The following is a 16,924-nucleotide window of genomic DNA, read 5'->3' as shown; positions in this document are numbered from 1 at the left end:
AATGTCAGGACTGTGGAGAAAATGCAGCTAAAGAACCCACTTTTTTCTCCAGATGGGTCATGGAGAAGGGAGTTAAGAAGTGGTCCTTAAACATGAAGGAGATTCAACTTCATTTTCCTTATTAGTCCGTTATTAAATCCTTGTCTGTTTGTGTTTGAAAAAACAGTTGTGTTGTGTGTTTGAAAAAACAGTCCTACTTTATTCCTGATATAAATGTTAATGGTCTCCCCAGCAATTCCCAAAATGTTCTAAGATGGTTATTAAATTTTATGATCACCCTACTCTGGACGAATCCCACCAAAAGTGTCACACATGCTGTTACTGAAACATCCTTCCTTTTTCAGGTTGAGAATCAAGCCTTTTTCCAACCCACAGGCCACGTTGTAATTGCTTTCTTCCTGGGAGTCTGATAAACAGTGTTCTCAATCTGATAGACAGCTAATACCCGGGGGGGACATTGGTCGGTAGCCTTGGACTTCTCAGCTTAATCGCCCTAGCTTTAATGCCACTTAAATCAGAATGTAAGCACTGAAAGAATTTCAGGAATCCAATGATATAAATTGTATTTTTAGAGCCGTGAATGACTTGAGCGAGTGAAACAGTGCAGTGGCTTAAGATAGTTCGCTTCAGTTTTCCCATGATTTATCGCAAGCAAGTTCACAGCAGGTTAAAATAATTGAATGCGGTGATAGCATACATACTGGCATGATTTTATGAGCCATCAGTCATAACATATTTGTCCCGAAGCATAATTTCCATGATAGAACTCTGATTCACATGTAATTTTTTTGCAGCGACGACACAGTTGAAATAACTCTTTTGTGGAGGCTGGCTACATTTTCACAGCGTCTGGTTCTAAGCTAGATCTTCGGGAAAAGGGAACAAGGAAATGACTATTCCTCCAAATAAAATGTAAGTATATCCTGATAAAATGTTCACTTTTTTGGAGAATAAAGAGAAATGTTCTTTCCGGGAGAATTGTGACTCGGAGGTTATGCCTTGCAGTCTCTACCTATTTCTCACTACTTCTTTTCTTTTTCTTTTTCCTTCATTGTTTATTTTCCACTTTTCTCCTAATGTACTTTTTCTTCTACTTATTAGCTGTGTCCCCTGGGCAAGTAATTTTTCCACTCTGTAATCAAATGCCATAATATGGGGATGATAAAAAATAACTCCACAGGTCAGTGTGCAGAATAGAGATAATGAATGTGTGGGTACCTATGGGCCCCCAAACTCAGCTGTGTAAGAAAAGCAACTTTCTTTTTATATTTTTATAACTCGACTTAGTTTCTATTTTGAGTCCCTATTTGGCTTCATCATGGGGATGTAATCTCAAGTCAAAGCAGGATGCCCTCATCTAAACCTGAGAAGGATGTCGGATCCATGTAGCTTTCCACCTTCAGCCCTGCCTGCATATTCCACCACTGCCCCGCCGGTTAGCCAGGCTGGAGGCAGGTGCTACACGCTAGGACTCCTTCCTGGGAACTCAACCATCATGTCGGGTTTCTTGGCTTCCCTGGCTCTCCTTCTCAAATTTGAAAAGTCTTGTCTGGTCTGGAGAAGAAGTTTCCCAGCTTTTCATTTAATCTTCCAAATCTTTGGTTTATGACCAGAACCTGCCATTTGAGACTCAAAAGCTAAAAATATGACTCCTCTGTTATCTTTGTTTCACTGGTTTTCCCTTCCCTGAAGTTTTACAGAAGGCCTAGCTGCCTAATGGGGAGAAACACAGGAAATACCATGGAAAACATATGGGCAAATATCTCCCAAGAATTTCCCACCGCTTATATGAAGCACCAAGAGGAAGGCCTGACATACGGCAGGAAGCCAGCAAAGGTGACTGCACCTTTATATGAAAGTTCCAAGTCTGGTTCCATGTTTCCTGGTTCTGTGTCCTTGGACAAGTTGTCTAACCTTTCTGTGCCTCAGTTTCCCCACCTGCCACATGGAGATGATAATAGTACTTACCTCATAAGGTCATATGTGTATAAAGTTTTCAATGAATTAGTTATACTATCATTGTTTTTACCACTAGTACAAACTTCTGTCCTCTAAAGCCATTAGCTTAATACTATCGGCAACCATAATGGTGTTGATGCGGTTGACATATACAGTGCATCCCACAGAGGAGAAGGTAAACATATCACAGGGAAAGAGGGAGCTACTGGTGCCAAGTATGAGACTGGGATGAGTTTCCTGGAAATACGTCCTTCTGGGTAAAATCTGGGTATAATGATGCTAAGCGGTGAGTTAAGAAGCAATCAGCCAACCTCAGTCAAGGTAGTTCTCAGGTGCTAGCAAAGAGAGGCAGATTCTTGAGGATCTAGAGTCTGAATCAGAAGATGGATCCAAGCTTGTAACCTACGGGACAAGATGGAATCAGAAGAAAGGGATGAGGAGCAAAGTGAGAGAAAGGCTGGCTAAGCCAGTGTGAGAAATGGATCTGGTTGACGATGGCCAGCAGTTATTGGAGAAGAGAATACGTATGGGACCTCTCCTGAGATGTGAGGCTACTGAGCAGTTTTGCTGAGGGAGGTACCACTTCTGCGAGCAGGGACAATGAGAGGAAACTGTAGGAGAGAGAATGGTCCACCAGTCCCAAGCTAAATAAATCTTTTTCTCTGGCCCATCCAACCGATGAGCATGAGAATGAGAATGTGGGCCCTCCACCCATGCACCCGCCTACCCTCCACTCCCAGAGCCAGTTTGGTCTATGTTCTCCATCCACATTCTGCCAGGACAAATGAGCCCGAATGGGACAGTGGAAAGGGCATCACATGGTAAGTCAGGAGACCTGAACTCCAGACCCAGTCAATGACCAACTAGCCTGAGACCTTAGACATATTCCTTCACCTCCCTGAACCTTAGGGCCCTTGATGAGGAGGTAACACCACATAAGAACAGAGCTCAGTGGGCATAGTTAGCGGTATAGGAGCCAGAGGGCCATTGATACAAATTCTGTCTTCGCCATTTACCAGATGTAGGTCAACTAATTTAATCTAAGCTCCAGTGTCTTCATGTATAAAGACGGAGCTAATAGCACACCCCTCATATGATTAATTTGAAGACGAAATTCAAGAGTATCTGGGACATGTTTAGTACTGTTGTGAAACGCTATGTATACTCAATTGATTGTTGCCAATATCACTATCACGATATCAGTGGAACCCAAGAGCTCTATTAGGTGAGGGGCAACTAAGATGGTTGAGTGGGAGAATTCAAGACTGCAGACCCTGCTTCCTTAGGAAGAGCAGAAGCATTTTTCTGTTTTATTTATCCCTCTCTCTGTCTCTTTTTTTTTTTTTAAACAAAATTAAGTATTCTCACTGAGTAATAATAATAACGTTATAAATCACTGGACTAGGCAAAGGGGTGGCAAACCTTTTTTTTTTTTTTTTTTGTAAAGGACCAAATAGCAAATATTTTCACCTTTGCAGGCCACATGTGGTTGTCCATTGCATATTCTTCTGGTTTTATTAGAGTTAGGGTTGAGTTAGGCTTAGAGAATAACAGCATCTATTAGGGTAGAATAGTAACTATTAGGGCAACTATTATAACACAAAACCCTTGTCTGTGTGTAACAGAAATCTCAGTGCCTAAACAATTAAATCGTATTTCTCACATCACAGTAAAGCATGAGTAGGGGGTTAGGGTGTCTATGCCACATAAACTTTTGGGGATCTAAAATCCTTCCTTCTAGTGGTTTCTTCATTTTCTAAGGCTCCGGAAACTTCTGGATGGAAGGAAAAAAGAGACGGGCCCACATTCAAGAATATTTTAAAAATGTAAGAGCTATTCTTAGCTCAGGGTCTGTACGATTATGCCCCGTCAGCTGCTTTTGGCCTGCAGGCCCTAGTTTGCCCACTCCTGGATTAGACCATCTCTCAGGTCCTTTCCGAAGATGAATCGAACTTCAATGTGAGCAGTCTCTTTCCTTCTCCGTCAAAGTAACCTGGCAGTGAACTCTGTAACATCTCCCACTACCTTTCATGTGATAATATTTTTCGTATTTACAACAGTTGTCATATTAAGTGTTTTTGTTATGTTTTATGCGTAATGTTACACAGAGTTCCTTTGTGAACAGTTTTTATAAAGGTGGTGTATTAATTTTCAAAGCCTGCTATGAGGCAGTATGACTAACCGGGTGGCTTAAAACAGCAGAAATTTGTTGCTTCATAGTCTGGAGGCCAGAAGGCTGCATTCAGTGTTTTAAGGGTTGATTCATTCTGAGAGAGAATCTGATCCATGCCTTCCTCCAGCTTCTGGGGATGACCAGGACTCCTCGGCGCTCCTTGGCGCCCCTTGACTTGCAGACGCATCACTCGGGTCCCTGCCTCCATCTTTACGCTGCGTTCTCCCTGTTGTCTCCGTATTCACACAGCCACTTGGATTGGGGCCCACACTGATGACGTCATCTTAACGTGATTAGAACTCCCAAGACCCTATTTCCAAATAAAGTCACATGCACAGGTACTGGGGCTTAGAACTTCTGTCAGTCTCCTTGATGGACACAATTCAGCTTATAACAAGTGGTGAAAAGCACGGGGTTACCTATTCATAGCTAGGAACTGTGAAATATTAGAAATGAAAAGGGCTGTTGCTGCTGCAGGGATGAATAAGACTGATGGAGTGTCCAAACAGCTTAAGTTTTACCCTTCACTGTAAATGGCAGAGAGAACAGTACTACTATTGCTGCTACCTTGAAGAATATAAAATTTGCCTTTTAAAAGTGTTTTTGTTTTATGGACATGGAACAATGAACTAGAAAATATGGCACATTCTGTACCTTTTTTCTACTTTCAACTTATAAATGCTGTATTCAAAATACCAGAACAGTGTGGCTTGCGGTTACTAACAAAATTAAAAATAAAAATAAAAAGCCCCTTGGCATCCATGTCACCCTCTGAGGGAAATGTAGCTTGGTACCCTGGAGAAGAAATGAACTTTCTGGTGAATTCTCATCCCTTTCTGCAGGGGTCAGGATTTGAAAATTACTACCAGCTGGTTGTAATTCCATCCTATTTTGAAACAGATGACTTAGACTGCTAAACCATCATGGGGCTAAGATTTATTTCCCCTGCTTGGACTAAGTCACAAAGACCCAATTTGCAAAGTAGAGAAAAGGAGCAAACTTTTTTTTCTTTTTTCTTTTTTTTTGGTGAGCTCACCTCACCTCTGCCAGTGGAAAACCTACCAATATCTCAGAATTTGCACAAGTGAATTGGGCCATGCCATGCCACTTCTAATATTCCAGAGTAAGAATTATTTCTCTTTTCCAAATTTTCACAGCACTTTCTGTCTCTGCACCTCTTCAGTGGCACTTATTATGAGACTTACGTTCCTTCCTAAAGTGCAAACTCTCTGAAATCTTAGTAATTATTCAAGGTGGAGAGGAAGAAGCCTGTGGACCTTGAAATGCTGGAAAGGAAAGGAGAAGCACAGGAGCGAATCTTTCAGGAACCAAGAAGGATGGGACAAGGTTCCAAACTGGAATAGTCTTAACCTGCGTAGGAACACCAAGAAATTGGAAATTTCATGTAAGCTTCACTGGAAGCCAGCTAAGCCTGTAAGGGCTTCTGTTGGAATTCAGCATCGGGCCTAGAACTCCAGTGAACATGTCTGAAGAAAATCCTATCCAAAGTTTTTGGCAAAAGCAAGTCACGTAACTTCTCTATCCCTCAGGCTTCTCATCTATATGATAGGATTAATCATAGAATCTACCTCATAAAATTGCTGTGGGAATCAAATATCATAATGAATGAATAGTGCTGAGCACCTAGCCAGCCTGGCATACTGTTCCCCAACCTTCCCAAATTTATCCACTAGGAATTGTAATAGAGTAGATTTGGGTTGCAGCCTGGGAGTCTATGTATTCAGCAAGCACAGTTAAGAAATTCTTGTTTTCAGGGAAATTTGGGAAACAATGCTGTAGCAATAGTGATAGCTCAATAAATAATAGTTATTTTTATTATGCTGCCTTCATCATCATTGACTTATCATCATCATCATCATCATCACCACCACCACCAAGAATTGAAGATAATGTTAGGGAAAAGATTCAGCAACACTAACAGATTCTATAAGCATCATTGAATGAGTCATCTTGACTTTGGTCTGATATGAGTTATTTTCACTCTTTGTAGAACCAGTAGACAGGTAACCAACTCCAACTCACTCCCAATTTGAATCTCAAGGCGATTATTTCCATTTTACTCTTATTTAGCTGAGGAGGGATCTTAACTTAGAACAAGAACTTGGGCCTTGCTCAATAAATTCAGTGGCTATAAAGCTAATCCATGATTCATTTCCATTTTTACCCTGGGGATGAACAAAAAGGAGTCTATGCAGTGCTAATTACCACATTTTGACTGGGGCACCCCAAAGAAGGAAAGAATCACAGGACCACTGCCTTAAAGGGACTGAAAAATCTCATTGTCCAATACTTTCACATAGGGGCTTGTGCCCCTTTTAACTACTGAAACTACTGTGTATCCATTCTTAGACAACCAGGGCAACGCTTTTTATAAACTCCTGTCTGTATCTGATTGCTCTAATGGTTCTCAAAACTCCTTATGATCTATTACACTTATTTTAATTATTTTCTATTTTATGCGATGTTGTTTTCTTTTTTTTCCCCCAATCCTTACACCTGACTCCTACGAAGAAGAAACCAAATCATGTTATTCATTGTACATACTCCAGCGTCTAGCATAGAATTTCTTTCTAGTATCAGTGAGAAGATTAAATTGTATCCAACTATAAGGTGTCTTAATTTAAACTTCTTTATTTTGAGTGTATCTGTCTAAAGCACCTGACTGTTGCTTTTCTACTTCTTTACATATTTGTTGTTAAAATAATAACAACAGTAGATTGCTCTAAGGGGATACTACATTAAGATGGCATCTAGTCCAAAAGGCCTTTAAATAATTGAATTTGCTTCATCTCAGGGGTGCTATCTTTTAAGGGGAAAAAAAGAATAGGGAACAGTGGCAAGGAAAAACAAAGTAACTATTTTTAGCTGGTCCTCTGGCCCAAAATATTTATCTAGAGCTCCGGGAAGCTGGGCTGGATTATGTAAAATGCTTTACCTAGCCTCAGCTACCATACCTCTTGCCACCGAAGCACAACCTAAGGTCTCAAAACTAGCTACTCCCGTTAAGTAAAAATTACATTCTGTAGCGCCAAAGAAAAAGGCCCCAGAAAGACAGAGAATAACAGTGTCTTTTACTTAGGATAGGGCAGCAGTTCTATAACAAAGAGTTACAGCTAAGCACGATTAAGGCTGATTTCTCACATCAAAATACGACGTGAGTTGGTAGAAGAGAAGGACTCTTCTCCATGCAGTGTTTCAGGGATCTATAATTCTTCTAATGGCTCCCCCATCTTTTAAGGTTCTGGAGGCCATTTGTGAATGGAAGGAAAGATATATCGTGGAGCAATGCTGGGGTTGAGATAGTATACATCACTTGGGACCACATTCAAGAATCCAGCCACAGGACAACCCTTTGTTGTAAGAGTGTCACCTCGCTATGTGCTCAGAAGAGAAAGAGAAGTGTCTTGGAGAACTCTTAGCCAGTCTCGGTTACAGAGAGTGAGTGCATGTCCCCTAAACCTAGACGGTAGCTGACCCAACCACGTACTCAAGGTCGTTGTAGAAAGTGGGGTGTCTGCAAAGGGGAAAATAAAGCAATATTTGGAAGAAGACAGAGAAAACTGTTTCCCACACATCCTGAACTTTCAGTCCTAGTAAAAGTGGCTAACCCCAGTATTCTGGGATCTGAATTATTAGATCAAGATTCTATTTTTTCCAAAGAGTAACAGAAGTAAGAGCTTGTGGGTATGGGACAGCTGAGTTCTTTCTTCAGCTAGCAGAAAATGCTTGGTTTCCCTCAAAATCTGTGTTCTTAATGTAATTTCTCCCTATTTCTAATTCAGCTTTCTATGGAGTACTCAGGCACAGTTCCAGAAGCGAGAAATACTATCTATGGTATATGTACCATCACAATAAAACTATGGGTTTTCAAAGTACAATTTTGTTATTTTCTTCCCTAGGGACTATGTCTTCAATTCAGACAATGTGTCACCAGATGGATGATAATGGTGACAGTTGATAGCCAGCATCTACCTTTATTTTATGCCAGAAACTATTCCAGACATTTTACAGTTACTTATTTAGTTCCTCTAACAATCTGTAAGGTAGGCCTTATTACTATTTTCTGCAGTTTACAGCTTTGGAAATTGAAACACAAGGTTAGGTAACTTGTCAAAGGCCACACAGTTCATCACTGGGGCCAGAATTCCAACCAAAAAAAGAACGAGTTCTTTACCACTGCATTCAACCGCTTTGGTGCCAAAAGTTGAACATCCCCTAAGAGTATTTAAGTAAGAAACATAGATAATCGTGATTTTGCATTCAATTCTTGTTTTTTTCTATCAAAAATAGAGCTTTTGAGTTTATCTAATCAGCAAAGCACAACACTAGTGTTACCATGGCATTACATTTTTAAAACTTTAGAACAAGATATGCAAATCTAATTTTCTCAATACAAGTAATCACCTTTTCCACCAATCCTAAAAGAAATCTTGACCCTTTCCTTCTGTAGTTTATACTGATTTAAAACAAGAACTTTTTGTTCCTTTTATTTCTTATTTATGGTACTTTTTAATTCTTTCACTCCTTAGACATTTACTTCATGAAACTTATAGCATTACATTTCTGAAATCACAGAAAAGAATTTACCTCCTTTATTTCTACTTTCTATCAATAGCTTCTTAAATATGGAATACCCTGCAAAATTTTTTCTTCCACTGGAAAAAAAATAATCAGAGCACATTCAAATGCCTTATATATTCTCATTATTTTCCTTTCATTCAGAAGAGTTTCCTCCACTGGTCAGTTGCTTTACTTCATTATATCTTTATGTCATTTGAGACCTAAAGCTCCCACGTTTCCTGTTTGTTATTTGCTGTTGTGCTGGTGAGGACATGCAGTGTACTGTGAAAGGACGAGGACATCACTTTCCTTACTCCAGATCTTCTGGGGAAAGGATTAAGTGTTTCAACCATTACTTATTATGTTAGTTTAATGCAGTTTTTTTAGATGTTCTTTCTCAGACTGAGGAAGTTCCTTTCTGTTCCTAGCTTGCTAATAGTATCATGAATGGATGTTGAATTTTGTTAAATGGCTTTTCTTTATCAGTTGAAATGATCATATGATTTTCCTTCTTGAGACTGCTATTGTGGTGGATTACATTGACTGATTTTTGAATATCAACTTATCCTTACATTTCCAAGGTAAACTTCACATAGTTGCAGTGCATTATTTTTTCGTTTTTTACACATTGTTGAACAAATCCGCTTTTTTAAAAAATTCAGAATTCATGCATCTATGCTTATGAGGGATATTAGTCCATTAGTCCATAGTTGTTTTTTTTTTTTTTTTTTTTTTGGAGACAGAGTCTCACTCTGTCACCCAAACTGGAGTGCAGTGGCATAATCACAGCTCACTGCAACTTCAACCTCCCAGGCTCAAACATCCTACCGCAGCCTCAGCCTCCTGAGTAGCTAGGACTACAAGTACACACCACCATGCCCAGCTAATTTTTGTAATTTTTGCAGAGACAGAGTTTTGCCATGTTGCCCAGGCTGGTCTCAAACTCCTGAGCTCAAGTGACTGTGCACCTCAGCCTCCCAAAGTGTTGGGATTATAGGCATAAGCCACCACGCCTGGCCTAGTCTATAGATTCCCCCTTCCTTCCTTCCTTCCTTCCTTCCTTCCTTCCTTCCTTCCTTCCTTCCTTCCTTCCCTCTTTCCTTCCTTCCTTCCTTCCTTCCTCCCTCCCTCCCTCGCTCCCTTCTTCCCTCTCTCCCTCCCTCCCCCCACTTCCTTACTCCCTCCCTTCTCTCTTCCTCCCTTCTTCCCTTTCTTGCTTCCTCTCTTTCTTTCTTCTACTTGTCTGCTTTTAGAATCAGAGTTATGATGATCTCATAAATTGAGTTGGGAAGTGTTTTCTCTTCTACATTTTACAAGAGATATTGTAGAATTGGTGTTCTTGTAAAATGTTTAATAAAATTGTTCATAAATCACATGGGCCTGGAGAATTTTTTCAGAGAGTTTTAAACTGCAAATTCAAGTTTTCTAAAAGTTATAGGGCTATTTAAGTTGTCTATTACATTTTGAGTGAATTTAGGTAATTTGTGTTTTTCAAGGAATTGATCCCTTTTGCCTAACTTGTCAAAAATGTGTGTATATAATTATTCACAGTATCCTCTGTATGCCCCTATTATTATTAAATGCCAGTGGGGTCTGTAGCAATAACCTCTTTCATTCCTGATACTGGCAATTTATTCTTTCTGTCTTTTTGTCTTTGTCCTTGCTAAATTTTATTGATTTTATTGATCATTTTAAAGAACCAGATTTGGGTTTCTTTGACTGTCTCTATTATTTTTCTGTTTTCAATCTTCTTTATTTCTACCACTATATTATTTATTTTCTTATTTTTGTTTGAGTTTATTTTGCTCTTCTTAAGATGGAAACCTAGATAACTTGTATAAGGCATCTCTTTTCTAATATAAGTTTTTAATGTTATACGTTTGTCTTTAAGCACTGCTTTAGTTGTAGCTCACAAATTTTGGTATATTTTATTTTCATTTTTGTTTAATAGAAATTATTTTGTAATTTTTTCTTTTTGACTCAGATTATTTAGAAGCATGTTATTTAATTTCCAAGTGTTTGGATATTTTTCTCTTATGCTACCTGTTACCCTGTTCTTGATTTCTAGTTTATTTTTATTATGATTCAAGGAAAATACTTTGTCTGATTTTAGATTTTATTTTATTTTTTACATAATTCTAACTTTTGTTAATGTGTCTTTTATGACCAAGGTATGGTCCACCTTGACTATTCCATGTACTTCTGAAAAGAATGTGTGTTCCACTGTTATGGGAAGAATGATTTTTTAAATATTATTTAGATTTAGTTAGTTGATGATGATGCAGTTCAATTCTTCTGTATCCTTGTTTGATTTTTTTTTAAGTTCTGCATATTACTGAGAGAGGAGTGTTGAACTCTCCAAATATAATCGTGGATTTTTAAAATTTCTCCTTTCACTTGCATGAATTTTGCATCATGTTTTTGAAAGCATTGTCAGTAGGTACACACATATATTGGATTATTATGTTTTCATGATGAACTGACTCTTATATCATCATATAATGTCTCTCTTCATCCCTGGTCAACTTATTCACTCTGAAATCTATGTCTGATCAGTTGTCTTTTGATCAGTGTTTCCATGGTATATTTTTTCTTGCTTTCTTTTTTTTTTTTTTTTTTTGGTCTTAAGATCTCTGTTTTAATGTTTGGTTATTTTAAATTTCTTTTTATTTCAGTAGGTTTTGGGGTAACAGGTGGTGTTTGGTTGCATGGATAAGTTCTTTAGTGGTTAGTGGTGATTTCTGAGATTTTGGTGCACCCATCACCTAAGCAGTGTACACTGTACCCCACGTGTAGTCTTTTATCTCTCACCCCCCTCCCACCATTTCTCCTGAGGCCCCAAAGTCCATTGTATCATCCTGATGCCTTTGCCTCCTCATAGCTTAGCTCCCACTTATGAGTGAGAGTATATGATGTTTGATTTTCCATTCCTGAGTTACCTCACTTAGAATGATGGTCTCCAATTTCATCCAGGTTGCTGTGAATACCATTATTTCGTTTCTTTTTATGACTGAGTAGCGTTCCATGGTATATATAATACCACATTTTTCTGTATCCACTTGTTGATTGATGGGCATTGGGGCGAGTTCCATATTTTTGCAGTTGCAAATTATGCCACTCTAAACATGTGTTTGGAAGTATCTTTTTCATATAATGACTTCTTTTCCTCTGGGTAGCTACCTAGTAGTGGGATTGCTGGATCAAACAGTAGTTCTACTTTTAGTTCGTTAAGAAATCTCCACACTCATTTCCTTAGTGGTTGTACTAGTTTACATTCCCACCAACGGTTTAAAAGCGTTCCCTTTTTACCACATCCATGCCAACGTATATTTTTTAAAATGTTTTTATTAAGGCCATTCTTGCAGGAGTGAGATGTTACCACATTTGGGTTTTGATTTGCATTTTCCCTGACAATTAGTATGTTGAGCATTTTTCCATATGCGTTTTGGCCATTTGTATCTTTTCTTTTGAGAATTATCTATTCATGTCTTTAGCCCGCTTTTTGATACAGTTGTTTGTTTTTCTTTTGCTGGTCTGTTTGAGTTCTTTGTAGATTCTTGATATTAGTTCTTTGCTGGATGTTTAGATTGCAAAGATTTTCTCCCATTCCGTGTGTTGTGTGTTAATTCTGCCGATTATTTCTTTCGCTGTGCAGCTTTTTAGCTTAATTAAGTCCCATCTATTTATATTTGTTCTTGTTGCATTTGCTTTGCGTTCTTGGTCATGAAGTCTTTGCCTAAGCCGATGTCTAGAAGGGTTTTTCCAATGCTATTTTCTATAATTTTTAAGGTTTCAGGTCTTAGATTTAAGTCTATGGTGTGTCTTTTCTATTTATTAAGGCCTGATTTACTTATTATTTTGCAAATGAGTCTTGCAAATAGCACAACATTGGATCATTCAAAAAATATATTTTGACAATTTCTATCGTTTAGTTAGTATGTTTAGATCATGTACATTTAGTGTAATTCTTTATGTTTAAATTTAGATCTATTATTTTATTTGTTTTCTGTTTAGTCTCTGGTTTTTGTTTCTCTATTTTCTCTTTCCTATCTTCTTTTGGGTTTTTTTTTTTTTTTTACATTATTTATCATTCCATTTTAACTTATCTACTGTATTTTTTACTCTATTTTACACATATATTTTTCTTTGTGTGTTTGTGATTACTACATATTTACCTTTTTTCACTGTCCCATTTTATAGGGGAATGTAAAAACTTTACCATTATGTAGGTCCTTTTATGTTGTAACTGTCTTGTATATTACATCTATATACATTGAATAGCCCATCAGACAATATTGTCATTGTTTTCTTTTAGCCATTTAATATATTTTAAACTCAAGAGGAAAAATAATCTCTTTTATTTATCTAGTTATTTACCATTTCTGTTCCTCTTCTTTTAATCCTTGATATTTTGAAATTTCTTTCTAGTATCTCTTTTCTTCAGTTGCAATGGCTTCATTTAACAATTTGTTTAGAGCACATCTCCTGACAATTTTATCTCAACTTTTCTTTGTGTAAGAATGTTTCACTTTCACCTTCATTTCTGAAGAAAATTTTTCTGGACCTAGACTTCTTAGTTGATAGTTCTTTTCTTTCAACACTTAAAAATTTCCACTACCATTTGGCCTACATAGTTTCTAAAGAGATATATATACTTATTTGAATCTTTGTTCCTCTAGTTAGAAGTAGTATGCCATTTTCCTCTTGTTGCTTTCAAGATTTTTTCTTTGCTTTTAGTTTTCGGAAACTTGAGATATCCCTAAGTGCTCATTTCTTTAATTAATTGTGTTTGGGGTTCTCTACACTTATATCTCTAGGTTTATTTCTTTTTTCCAAACTTGGGAAGTTTTCAGCCATTGCTTCTTCAATTTTTTTCCACGCCATACTCTTTCTCTTTCTAGGACTACAATGACATGAACATGAGATTTTTGTTACTGACCCACAGGTCCTGAAAGTCTGTTCTATTTTTCCAATCTTTCTTTCTCTCTCTCACTCAGCTTAGATTGTGTGTATTGATTTAGCTCTATCTTTTTTCTAAGTAAAGATATCCTTAGATTTCATGAAATGGTGATAAAATTCCCAATTGATAGACAGGCTGATTTTTAAAATGTACTTGAAAAGGTAAAGGAACAGGAACTGGAATAACCAAACAATATTGAGAAAGGAAAACTAAAGTTAAAGAAATAGTTTTTTCAATTTCAAAGATGTTGTTATAAATCTACAGTAATCAAGACAGTAGTATTAGAAAAAAGATAGATACAATAATCAATGCAATAGAATAAAAGTCTAGAAACAGATCCACACAAATACAGACAAATGGTTTTTCACAAAGATGTGGAAACAATTCAATAGAAAAAGGATAGTATTTTCAACAAATGGTGGTGAAACAATTTAGCACTCATATACAAGAAAATAAACCTCTAACTAAATCTCACACCTTATTCAAAAACTAACTGAAAATGCATCATAGATGTAAATGTTAAATGTAAATCTATAAAACTTTTAGAAGAAAACAGAAAAAAAGTCTTCATGACTTTCGGTTAGATGAAAAGTTCTTAGATACAACACCAAAACCATAATCCCTAAAAGAAAAAAAATGATATGTTGGAATTCATTAAGATTAAAATTTTGCTCTGAGACAGACACCAAGAGATGAATAGACAATCTACAGACTTGAAGAGAGTGTTTTAAAGTCACGTATCTGGCAAAGAACTTGTATCCCAACCATATAAAGAACTCTCAAAATTCAGTAGTAAGAAAACCTTCAACCCAAGCAGAACGTGGGCAAAGTATTTGAATAGACACCTCACCAAAGCAAGTGTACAGAAGGAAGAAATAAGCACATGAAAAGATATTCAACACCGTTTACCATTAGGAAAATTCCCACGTGGAGCCAGAGCATTTGGATTTAGATGCTTTACCGTATTAGAATTTTCCTTATAGAGGAAATCACTATTATCAACAAATATTGAAATATTAAACATGCCCCATCAGAAAAGTTATTAACTGAGAGAAGAAACATAAATTCACAAATTGGTTACTCAAAGAGGGAAAGAGGGACTGGTGCTGGCAGTTTCTTTTACTCTGGAGAATAAAGCCCAGAAGGTCTGATCTGGACCCAAAACAAAACGCCTGAAAAACTAGGATTTGGCATCTAAGCAAGAGGACTAGTACTAGTCAAAGAGCTCTTCCAACAAAAATTAATTTTGTTGTAAAATTATGTCACCTTCTAAAACCACATTCTCAGGAGGTGTCTTCTAGGGTCTCATAGGATAGGTGACTTGAGCTACACATTGTAGGAGCAAACAGATGCAGCTATCTGAAGGAGGCAACCTACTGACACATGGAGACCCCTATACATTCTGACACATCAATTGCATGGCTGAGAATCCAGGTATAGAAAGTTGGAAAAAAGAAAAAGGGAGGTGCAAGAGAGCTTGTGATTTGTAAAGACGTTGTTGGATACAGTCTCCATTTTCTCATCTATCTTCCTCAAGAAAGTTAGAAGTTTTGGTACCTGTATAAACCTACCAATGTAGGAATATGCATAGTCATAAACCCCTTAGAAAAATGATACGAATAATTACCTATCACAATATCTGGATTGCTATGTTTTTATACAATGCTATGTTTTAATGCTAACTTTCAATAGTGTAGTAGTTAAGAGTGAATCCTCAGGAATCAGGTAGCCTGGAATGGAATATCAGCTCTACCACTTCCCGGTAATGTGGCCTTGACTTTTCTTGGGCAAGTGACTTGACTTTTCCTCAGTTTCCTTAACTGTAAAATGGCCATAACACTTACCCACTTACCACATGGTTTAATAGTTATAAAGCACTTGGAATAACTCCTAGTCGGTACTGGCTTAATAAATTACATCATCATCATCCTCATGTCATCACAAGACAACTGTGCTTATATATTTCCAATAGAGACTTTTATGTTGCCCTTAGCTGTGATTAACAGCTACACAGGAACATGTCAGCTGAGTGGGAGGCAGAAATCACCTGCAGAAATAGTTCTTCTGCCTTCTAATTTTTAGGAAGAGAGCAAAAATTTGCTTCACTTACTTAATTGTAGGATACCCTGAAAACCTTCCCACCAGGAAAAATGAAAGCCTTCCTTCTTTCCAACTTTCTTAAGTGTGCATGAAATTGATTCTATATGCTTATTAAATCTGAAAGAGAAATTTCATGATACAAGCACTTCCTGCAACTGAATGGTCTTTGAAAACTCAAATTGACTATAATTCATCTGGAGAGTGGCCACACAGTTTGACAAGAAATCCCAGCCTGTATGTGCAGGCTGCTGAGGTATGTTTCTGCACCTGCTTCACACGAGACTCTCTGTTTCTTTTTTAAGGCAATTAAAATATTTGTAATACACATATTGAAGACACACACCGCACCTTTGGGTCTTGAGCTGTGTGGGGTGTGGGAGAATGAAAGAGCATCAGAGGGAAATTGTGTATAGGGGAGAACCCAGTCTTATTTAAGACATGGACATGTGAAAATATTTACTGAAGAATGCGGTGATGAGGAGTTTGGGAGTCAGGAAAAGTATTGTTGTGTGTTTTTAATCCCCAGATAGTAGGATGCAAAGGTTTTGGGGGAGAGAGAGATGCGAGATTGGCTCAGGAGGGAGGAAGCACAGAGCTTGTGAAAAGAAGCCTGCAGGCCGGGCGCGGTGGCTCAAGCCTGTAATCCCAGCACTTTGGGAGGCCGAGACGCGCGGATCACGAGGTCAGGAGATCGAGACCATCCTGGCTAACACGGTGAAACCTCGTCTCTACTAAAAATACAAAAACTAGCCGGGCGAGGTGGCAGGCGCCTGTAGTCCCAGCTACTCGGGAGGCTGAGGCAGGAGAACGGCGTAAACCCGGGAGGCGGGGCTTGCAGTGAGCTGAGATCGGGCCACTGCACTCCAGCCCGGGTGACAGAGCGAGACTCTACCTCAAAAAAAAAAAAAAAAAAAAAGAAAGAAGCCTGCAGATGGCCAGAGGGTGTGGTGAGCATGGCTGGACTCAAGAGCCTGAGGGTTCCCCTGGATGCTGGTACATTCAGACCAGGGCCCAGTGTGGCTCTGGCATGGGACAGAAGGGCCTCAGCTTACACAAGATGGATGGGCCTGGGGGTGGGGCAGAAAATGCTTTTTTCTTACACCCAGGGATACAGACAAAAGTGGAAGCAAAGATATCTGATGTTCAAGAGA

General features: G+C 38.2%; 1 long non-coding RNA gene across 1 annotated transcript in view; it reads left to right on the top strand.

The window, feature by feature from the left end:
- The first annotated feature begins 802 nt into the window (after positions 1–802).
- Positions 803–16,924, top strand: part of LOC117067677 — an 87,424-nt gene continuing 71,302 nt past the window's right edge. Inside the window, exon 1 of the long non-coding RNA XR_004430822.1 lies at positions 803–912. This is a non-coding gene — a long non-coding RNA (uncharacterized LOC117067677). The remainder of the gene's footprint in view (positions 913–16,924) is intronic.

This window comes from Trachypithecus francoisi, unplaced genomic scaffold, assembly GCF_009764315.1.
Source record: "Trachypithecus francoisi isolate TF-2019V2 unplaced genomic scaffold, Tfra_2.0 Lachesis_group20, whole genome shotgun sequence".
NCBI classification, from domain to species: Eukaryota; Metazoa; Chordata; class Mammalia; order Primates; family Cercopithecidae; genus Trachypithecus; species Trachypithecus francoisi.
This window is presented reverse-complemented; position numbering and strand designations above follow the sequence as displayed.